We start from the raw sequence: 10,893 nt of genomic DNA, 5'->3' as shown, positions 1-10,893 counted from the left end.
ACGCCGAGCACACGTGACCGAATTTCGTTTAATATGTGTCTATTTCTGCCTCAACGTGCGTCCAAGTGAAAATTGCAACCCTTGGCATTTATCAATTTATTCCACTGCAGCAAATTTACTCTCTTAGTTCACAATGATGAATTTACCAGAATTTTCTTCAAAATTTTTCTCGTGGTACAAACATTTGTTTTAAAGTGGCATATAGTTGAAAAAGTTTTGATACCATTTTATTGTATTTAAAATTTAAATTAACCTTATTAAAAAAGAAAATGAATTTTACTATCAGAAGTAAATTTAATATATTTAACATTAAACCTCATTTGTTAAAAACAATAATTAATATGATCGTGTCAAAACCAAAAGGGTTCTGTATTTAAAGTTTTAAAAAGTTGTTTGGCTTTGATAATGCAAAAGGAATAATTGATTTTTATTACTTTTAATATGTCTTCAGTATAGTAACTTTTTATATTTTTAATATTCGTTTTTAAAAAATTCATTTTTTTATCGTTCATGTTTAATTTCATTTTTACCTTCTCAAATAAATTAGATGTGTTGATTTTTATTAAGTGAGAGTGGAAATTTACATATACTGTAGTTGCCAGGAACGTCAACCTTCTCAAGAACGCACAAGACCTTTTCGATCGGAGGCTAATGACAATTTGTAGAAGACTGATTGTGCCAATTGACAGCACCGGCAGGCAGGCAGGCAGGGATGATAAAAGACTCGGCACAAAGTATGTGCTGAGAGGTAGCGCGTGATTGGAATGGCGTTTTAATTAGCGACTGTTTTATTGGAAATGTCTCTCGGGGATGTTTTCGAATGTTTAAATGCGCGCGGCCCTCCTTCTGCTTCTTCGGCAGCCGACGAATAAATAGATGAGGCACAAAAGACGCTCGAGAGCATCATTCTTCATCTGCTCATCAGCCCCTTCCCATAGCGTACAAGTTAAATCAGTGCTTCATCTTGAGAAAAGAGAAAATCTGGCAAGACTGCAATCAATTCTTCCGATCGCTCTTGTAAAATCAGTTTAAAAGTAAAAGCGAAAGAAAACATGAATGAAGTGATGGTCGAACGGAACACGAATGTTTGAAAATGCTTTTTGTGGGCAAAATTTTATGTAATTATCTTATATAGGGTAATTAACAAATTTTAAATTTCATTTTATTGCGTTTATTGAATAATATGAACAATTATTATCATTGTTTGCAATAATAAATTTGTGTTGTTATTTTTTTTAATATTATTAATAATTGTTTAATAATACAGTTTTACTTTTTAAAAATCATTAAAAATTATTAAGAAACTATAAATTTGGAAAATAATAATTAATTCATAATCAATTAAAAATGATTCATTTTATAAAAATTATATTTTTTTTTCTAAATTACATATGTTTTTTTCTATTTTTTTACAATTTATTTTTCTTAAAGATTGTAAAAAAATTGCTTAAATTTATATAAAAATCATTGCAGTGTACCTGCTTCTAATTGTACAATGTATTTTCAAAATAAACAAAAGTTATTTCTTAGTATTTGTATACAGCAATTTTGACCCTTCAAGTCATAAATGAGGATCGACTAAATCAATGATGCATCACGCATCACGTGCTCACGGACTGTGATTATGTGTTAAATTTTGCTAATTAAATACGTTCCAGGTATTTTTTTTTTATACATACGATGGTTTTCATTTGCTTTTAACTTCATAAAACTTGAAGGTTTTTCCGCATCAATCAATATTTTTTTGTCGAAACATAATTTTAAATTAATTAAAATTTTTTTAATTTCTCATATTTCTTTTACTGATGATGATACAACATTTACTATCAATAATTGACTGACGCCAGAAACGTATTCTTGCCACTATTAACCTTCAGTTTCAAATTCAAATTTGCAACTTTATTTTCATTTTATTTTAAACGGTGATGGCACATTATGTTCTAGGTGTTGCCCGTCGGGGTTAGGCCGGCCGCTCCAGAACAAGGCAAGAGCCGAATTCGCAAATTGGCGTCAAGATTGTTGGCCATCAAGGTGGTGCTCTCAACAATGGGGCGTGCGCTCACCAACGAGAGCACCGGAATGCGCGCGGCTGGGTGGGGAGCGGCGGCGCTGCGGTCGTCGAGGCCACCCCTCCGGGCGCCGAGGGTGCGTTTGGTGTGTCAGTGCGACACTCACCCCCTGACAAGGAGCACCTCTCTCGCCGGCGCGCCGCTCCGACAAGCACGAGACTCCGCTCTTCACTCGCGCAGCAGCTAACAGGTATGTCTGCGTTGTCTGCTATTTTCTCGCCACTGACTCACCACCCGCCAGGTGAATCACACCATTGTCTTCTTTCGCTTCACGCAATTCTGTCCGTCCGAGATGCAAATGAACCAGTACTTGGCAAAAACAAACTTTTAACACAACCGCGTCAACGGATTGCGATTGTTTGAATTGAACCGAATTTAGATTTTTAAACAGGTTCCGAGTTTAAATTAATGTTCTTGTTAAAATAAATCACGTTGGAAATAAAAGAAGCAAGGAAGAATCTAAAAATAGATGCTTCAGATTTTATATGGCTCATTTCCAGCGTGTCCGTTTACAAACTGCTTATAAAAAGTTGTTGAAAATTATAAGTATTATTATACAGTTAAAAAACTCTTTAATGCCAATTTCTGGTTAATTTTAAGTCATTTACTCGAGTTAAGAATTTAAAATGTAATTATATCAAATTTTACATTAATTTTATTTCCACTATTAGTATTTTTCAAATATCAATCGTTTTTAATTTAAATTCTAAAATTGTCTGATTTCCTGATTTTGTTCTAATTTAATGTACTTGCCATTTTGTAGTGAGTTTACTTATGCCAACTTTGATCATCAACATGACTTTTTTTCAGTTTGAATTTTAAGGAATTCTACAAAAGGAAGTTAGGTCAGAATTAATTAAATTTAGGATTTAGGACCAAGCTGCATTTGAAATAAATAAAATAATGAAAAATGTTAAAAAGTCTTAAAAGACTTGTCTCTCTACAAAAATCTTAAAAAATCCGGGCTTACTTTTTTTTGATTGGTTGAAAAAAAAATGATGTAAATATTGTCTGATATAGATTCTAAAAATAAAATAAAATTTCTATATTAACTACAATTCAGTTTTGAGGTAAACTTTTTGAAAAGAAATTAAGAAATTTGTAATCGATTTTCTTGCCATAATTACCTCAAAGTTATCGGATCAGATTTGTGGGGCGGAGAAAGAGGAACCTGTTGTAAAGGGGTTGATGATGACGACGCTTTTTGCCCCGGGGTGAATTTGATAAGGAGACAAAGGCCGGGTTGAAGACATTTGTAATAAATCTTGCACGCCGTGTCATCATCTCTTGAACCAACTACCAAGGTTCGTTGTCTCCCATCATTTGCAAATGCAAATTAATTAATTTCAATGCAAATCGATTTCAGAAGAAGACGGTGGAGCGAAATTACATTTTTACACTGTGCGAGACTTTGAAACAAATTTTTCTCTCGTCTCCATCGCACAGCCGGTCTTTTTCTTCTCGCGCCCTCGCCAAGTGGCAGAGATCATAACACACCGCCGCGCGATCGGTCCGAGCAAAGGAATATAAAACAACAAAAGACGTGTCTCTTTGAAATATCGGCTATTTTAAATTCCTCTCTCGGCTGATTGATGTTTATCGTGCGCTTTGTTTCTGCGGGAAAGTGAGCTTTTTTGGCTGAAGACCGCAGTGAGCGTAAATTACGCTTGATATAATAAAATGAAAAACTGAAATATTCTACAAATAACGTTAAGAATTAATAGCTTCTAATTTCAGCAGTGGGAACAGATTACTTTTTTTAAACTGGAGTTTTTACTCCATTACGTAGCTGTTAAGTTATTAATCAATATCATATCTATAAAATTATTACACCTGCATCAAACATGTTAAACAAAATTAGGAATTATTATCACATTTCATGATTATTTCATAGATCTTCGTGTCCCCTGAACAAATTTATATAAAATTTTGGTGCGCTGATCATAATTAAAATTTGTATACTGAGTTATGCGATGCCATACACAGGGATTAAAAACATTATTTCTGAAAATTATAATAATATTTTATATAAATAATCATATTATAAGATCTGGTAAATCTGGTAAATAAAAAAATAATAATAATATAATTATGTAAACACTTAATTATTTAAAAACTTAACTATATGTAAAAATAATTTTTTTACCATTAAAATATTGCCTTAAGCTTTTCCCAATAGATATGTGGAAATGCCGTCATGCTTACCATTTTCTATCTGCCTAAATCACAAGAAATCAGCTCAAATTGCAAAATAACTCGCGAGAAAAGCATAATATCTATTGTTTAAGGCATGAGCTAGAAACGTCTGAACAATGGCAAAATAGCAATAAAATTATTATATTGTATATTTTAGAAACAATAATTGGCGAGTTTTAATGATTATTTCTTAACAATTTTTTTCCATGGTATATTGGATTTGAAGTTGAGTAAATTACATCTGCATTAGGAAGTTGCATTTTCTAATTGGACAGGTGCCTGCAAAAAGTGTGCCAATCAAAGTGGTCAGTGGTGCGGTTGCCACTCGGACTGGCCGGTGCGGCTGTGATAAATCCATCGCAGCAGTGCCTGCGCCCGACAAATTAATGCAAACGCCTCGGATGCAATGCGTATGTAACCGCGACAATTATGCAGCTTCGGGATGTCAGGGGTGTTAAGTGGCCATCAGGGGTGTGACCGGCGGACGTCGTCGGCGAGAGAGAGAGACACTGACGCGGGATTTGTAATTTGTCAGCGGCGATGGTGCTGCGACAAAATAATGCCCAGCAAAGACAATGACGAGAGCTTTTATACTTTTTGCCTTTATTGCCGAGAAACGCCAAAAACACGCCCGTCCTCTCGTCCAATATATAAACACACACAGGCTTTTTTTATCCGCTCTCTCGGCCTAATGACCACACGAAGGAGAAGTAGTGAAATATGAAAGAATGCCGGGAAGAGCCGGCGCTCTCGGGCACAATGCAATAACTCAAAATAAACGCCGCGCGTTATATTCTTGTTGGCGAAATGGCTGTTTGCGCCGGCTGAAAAATTGCGTTTTAGTTACTAGAGGCCCCTTTCCGAATTGCGCAATGAGTCTGCTCGGGGAGTTTGAAAGTGCGCCGTGGTGATTTATTTAGCGCACTTTCTTTCCTTCGATTGCGAAAGTTTGTGAAAAATCGTGGACTAGCTCAGAAAACTACGGTCAAACTGAACAAGGAAATCTTTTGTTTATTTCTTGTTATTTCATCAAATGAACAATCGCAGTAAAATAGGCTATTGTTCCGAAAAATCCTCAAATAAATAAAATTAAAAAGATGCACTTGTCTAATACATTGTTCAATTTATTTATATTAGTTTTTATTTTACTTACATATTATATCACTATTTATTATTTTACTCTAAAAGATTGCTGGAATTGCAATAAATCAGGAATACTAAAGCCGGAGAACAGAATGGGGAAAATGCGGTAAAAATTATCTAATTCAATTGTTGAAGCTGCTGAATGATAGTTGATAAAAACTTGAAATGCATCGAAAAGTAATTTAAATTTCCTTAAAGTATCTAATTTTTTCATTTAATTGTAGGTGCAAAACATGATTAAAAATTCTTTGATTAGTCGTTTAGAATTCCCAATCAATAAACAGCTAAAAATTAGCACAATTTTTATTTCTCGAGTTAAAAAGCAAAATTGTTTTCAAATGAAATTTATGGAACCTCCAAGAGTATTAATTATGTATTTTAAATTTGTACGATCTGGGCGGAGATTGCCTTGTGGTAAACTTTATAAATTTCACTTGCAACTAAATCTCTAAGAAACGGCAGAGAATTTAACATAATATATCAAAAAATAGTTTTAACTTCTGTAAGTGATAAAAAATGTATAATATGAAAGCAATAAAAAATGATAAAATTTTCAGCTCTAAAGTTGCTTGTGACCTACCTATATGCCGTTTTAAGCCTTTTAATGGGCCACTGTGATATTCCATATCATCATCCACACCTTTACCAGCCACTCATGCATGAAAATGCCCGTCTGAATTTTAAAACATCCTGCGTGAAAAATAAAAACGCGCGTATATTATAGCGTGGCTGTTGAGCGGCGGACCAAAATTTTTACGGTCCCTCCGCGTCGTCAAGAGCGAGAGGCCATCGAATTCATTAATCTCTTTCGCATGCATGATGGTGTCAAAATTGATGGCGCCTTTGATGCGAGATAAAATTAATGCACCCATTCATTTTGGCGAGCAAAATATTCAGCAATGCATTTTTTGCGAGGCGAACAATATAATGGGGCCTCGGCGCGCTGCAAGAGAGAGAAGAGAAGAGATCTGTGCTCTCTTCTCCGGCATGCATGTACACCCCACGTATATAATGGGTACATACGCGGCGGTATTGATCGCAAATGGAGCATAATAAATAAAATATTTAAGGCCGTCCTATCTGTGGCAAAAATAAAATACAAGCCAGGCGGCAGCCACAAAAGGCCCTTCGCACCTTTATCTCCAGAGTAGCCCAAATGTGGCGGCGAACTACTTTTTTCGCATTCCTCCGGCGCACACACCGGTGGAAAGGTTTCCGTTTCCATTCTACGGTTCTCCTTCAAAATATTTATGACCATGCAAATGTGCCCAATAAGCGAAAATAGCTTTGTTTGTTTTTATGTGGAACCGTCGGAACGGATTTTTTTATGTATCTTGGTTTGAATAATAATTTTTCTAGTGAATTTTAACACTAGTATATTAGAAAAGTTATTTTTTATTTTACATTTTAGTCGGACCTCGGGAGTTCTAGAAACAAGTGAAACTCATGCTTCTGTTAAGAATTGGCTCGTGATTCTAAACTGAGGATGAAAATAAAAATTGGATCAACGCATCGTGTGCCAGGAAGCATAAACGTCCCCTATATTTTAATAAAACTGAGCGCAGAACAAATTTCTAGGATTTGTTTTGAGCTCTTGGATTGGCCGCGTGAAATTTCACCCGTTTTCAAGAGGCCGTCGCATTCTCTTCACTCACTACGGCCGCGTCGCAAAATAAACCCCAACTGGCTGGAACAATAAAAGAGAATTTATTTGAACAGTTGGTGGCGGGCCAGAAATAAAAAATCGCTCTCGGCCCGTATTTTTTGGGGGAATTCTTTGAAAATATAAAACACGTCGTGAGTCGTGACGAAAGAGAAAAATAATTTGCATCTGTCAAAAGTGAAGGATGCAGCAGTCAGTCCGCCTCGAAGATCGAATCTGAACGAGGACGTGAGTGAAAATGAAGCTCTGTCTCTTGGTGACACAATTCAAACGGAAAATTTTCACTTTCCACAAAAAGGTTTGAGAAAACGGGTCAATTTCGCCGCCGGAGCTGGAGTTTAATTAAATTGGAGAGCATGAATTTGAAGACGGGCAAAGTGTCCGCACCATTTCACTCTCATCCTGCGGCTCTGTACGTGAAACCACTGACCTATTTTGCCGTGAACGAGAGCAAGAGAGAAAACGACTGCCGTTTGCAATGGCCAACTCGTTGCGACTGTTTTAAATTGTAGATCACCTCTATTTGCTGGAGCAAAGTGCAAATTTGAACACACATTGTGGGTAGGAAATTGACATTGTTAAGTTAGACACGAGGTTACAAAAGGTTTAAAGTTAATTTAGTTTTAAAGTAAAATAAAGTTTTATACATATTAAAAATTTTAACTTTTTTTTAAATTACATATGGTTATTTTTTTAATCATATAAAGTCGTTCAATCATCTAAAATTATAAAAATTTAAAACCAAAAGGGAGTTCCTTTAAATTTATTATTTATATTATATATATATTTTATTTTGTAATTGGGCTTGGTATATAGGGTGACGTATTTAGGTGTCAAAAAATTAAGTTTTCAACTTTGGAAAAAAACCATAAAATTTTTATATTTAAATATATTATACCGGCAAGATTCCTAAGGTCACACCTCACTTTATACTTTTTTAGAGAGAAAGGAATCCAAAAATAGTCCATTCCTAAGCGGTAATTCAGCCAGAGCGCGTAATAAAATAACACAAGAAGAGAGCGGCTCGCCTTATGGTGCGCAGGGGTGCATTATATCATGAGCGTTGCTCTGGCAAAAAAGCGATGAAAAATTCAGCAGCAGGAATTGTCACGTATCTGCTGTGGTGGGCCCGTTTGTCATTAAAGCAGATGCATCCCCTAAATTTCAAGCTCCGTGGCTTTTTTCTACATGCGCCTGTTGAATAATTCCAACGTGATTTATCGCGTCGCGCCCACACATTCGCTGATCATTGGCGATTAATCGCGAACGAAATGACGAATTATTATGGGCTTGATCCGTGCAGATCGGCCGCGCTAATTATTATTCAGCCATCAATTATTCATTGCACGCCACCGGTTGCGAGAAACAAGGTAGAACCCAAATCAGTTCCAAATTAATTGCGCTTGTGTTTATTATGGGTGCTTTTTCATTTTCAGCTGTTATGCAACCGGGACGGCATGTGTGTCGAGCGGATTGCTTTAAATATCTCCATCAGGCGTCCGAAGTGAGATCTTGAAACCAGAACTATTAATATTCATATCACTATTATAATATTATAATTTTAAGTTCTAATGATATCATTTAGGCTATTTGACCGTGACGAATAATACTGTCCAAATTTATAATTTTCACACTTACCTAATGAAACAAAAAGTGTCATTAAAATTAAATGCATTAAATTGATTTAAATATTAAATAATTAATTTTTTTAAATATCACCTATCTGGACACTTCGACTTAAAAATTTTTTGTATTTTTTTATTTCTTGGAAATTGTAAATGAAATATTTATGAATTTATTTTTTTCTAATCTTTTAACTTCTTTTGTAAAAATTTCACCTTTCATTGTTAATCATGTATTCCCGCGAGTGCCCTGAATCTTAGGTCTCTACGTTTTCATCTTTCTAGGTTTTACAATCCAGCTCCTCTGATGGAATTAATGCCTCTGGCGCACATACAAAATTTAGTGCCGAATCATTAATTTTAGCGTACCTGATCCACCGGCTAATTAAAAAACGGGTAACTTGGTTTGCACTTGTGCCTGGGTAATCCGGGCGCAATTAATTTTTTGACAGACTTCACCTCCGGGGGCCACGATCCGACCTTGTTGTTTCGCAGTTGATCAAATTAAAATTCGCACTTTACGACGACGCCGCCGTAAAATATTTTACACGCGCGGCCGTAAAATCAGTCAAGAAAACCAACCGACTCGACCAAAATAAAGCTGGTGCCGCAAGATGAAGTGAAAAAATTTGCTGACGGAAAAGATTTTCTGTGATGGCTCTTGAATTGGAATTGGAAAGAGAGCTAGATGAAGATGATGCAGAATTCGCTGATAATGAGGAGTATGCGTATCACAAGAGTGCGCTACTTTCGGAAATAATGCAGTAAATAATAAAAAAATAATAAAATACATTCATTCTTATTAATTAGAACTCAAGCAAAAGCCTTTAACACTAGAAATTTTATACTTTAAAAGCTAAAATTAGATTTTACAAAATATTGTTTTACCTTTATTATTTAATAAATAATAATTTTTTTTAATATTTAATTATTCATGTTTTTTTATTTTAAAAATTAGCAAAATTAGTAAATGTTAATATTTTTAAAGCCGAATTTGATTTTATTACTAGACATACAAAAACTATTGATATTTTTTTTTATTATATAAAATGACTGCTTTTACCAGCAAATAAATTCTCAAAAGATGATCGCAAAGTTCCATTTTTAAATTGTTTTCCTTCTGCATTTTATTAAAAGAATAAGTAGGTAGATTATAATTATTATACTATAAATCAAGTAATCGAATTAAACAAATAAATTAAATTTCAACTAATTATGTTTTCTGGTTCAAAGGAGAGGCTGGTCGCAGGTCAGAGTGAACTCACGTGGCGGCGAGTTTGCCGCATGAGTGACACAATTAGGGTGAAAAATGTGGTGGTGTTGCCGAGAGTGCGCGTTGATTTACTGTCGCCTTGCGCCTCTCTCGCGGAGGTGCAAATAAAAATAGCCACTCTTCTGCGAATCAGCTGCCGAGTCACTCCGCAAGCGTCCAGACCGCGAGGGAAAACAATTCGAAATAATTTCGATATGAACGTTTCGGGGCAGCAGCAGCAGTTAATCCGGCAACAAATGGGAGCGGATCGCGGCGCCGATAATGACGGTGCCTCGCCGAGTGTGAAATCGCATTCCAATTTGCATCAAAACGCGTCTGCTGCCTCCGACGGAGGGTCTTATTTGCAGGGCCAAACTCGACTGATTAACGCCCAATTCAATCAAACTCGCTCTCGCCATCGAGAGACGAATGCTTGTGCGCCTCTCTCTATCTCTTCGCAAGATTTCACAATGTGAATCGATGATTGCGAGAGGGCGCCCCCTTCTTTCGTGTGCGCTTTCTTTCCGCCGGATTACGTTATACAATTATCCCCGCGATGGCACTTCATTATTCACGATATCCCGCCGTAATATATTTCCTCGTCTTGTGCAGCAAAAATAATTTCCGTTTCACAACTACTGCCAACTGACGCAGCCAAAAACACTTTCTCGACGACGTAACCCTCCAAATTGAAATTTAATTTTACGAGGGTGCTCAGTTTAATTCACGAGCATGCTAGCTTTCAAATGAGCACGTAATTTTATTAGAAAAATGTAAATCTCTTTCAAATTTTTGTCCAGCTACTATTCACGAGTTTAATTTTTAAATGTTTTATATAATTTTAAGTTAACTGTAAAATGAGTAATAGTGGCTGTAATTTTTTTTCATTTTTTTTTTTTTTAAATATGGAGGAAAAAACCATTTTAATAATTTTAACAATTAAAATTA

General features: G+C 35.5%; 1 protein-coding gene across 1 annotated transcript in view; it reads left to right on the top strand.

The window, feature by feature from the left end:
* Window positions 1–2,100: 2,100 nt before the first annotated feature.
* The window catches only part of LOC132197883 (uncharacterized), a 72,340-nt gene continuing 63,547 nt past the window's right edge, over window positions 2,101–10,893 (top strand). The window contains exon 1 of the mRNA XM_059621472.1: window positions 2,101–2,259. The gene's annotated coding sequence lies outside the window, so the exon portion shown is untranslated. The remainder of the gene's footprint in view (window positions 2,260–10,893) is intronic.

The sequence above is a fragment of the Neocloeon triangulifer genome, unplaced genomic scaffold (genome assembly GCF_031216515.1).
Source record: "Neocloeon triangulifer isolate White Clay Creek 2 clone unplaced genomic scaffold, ASM3121651v1 ptg000012l, whole genome shotgun sequence".
NCBI lineage: Eukaryota > Metazoa > Arthropoda > Insecta > Ephemeroptera > Baetidae > Neocloeon > Neocloeon triangulifer.
The sequence above is the reverse complement of the archived record's forward strand: the minus strand, read 5'-3'. Positions and strand labels throughout refer to the sequence as shown.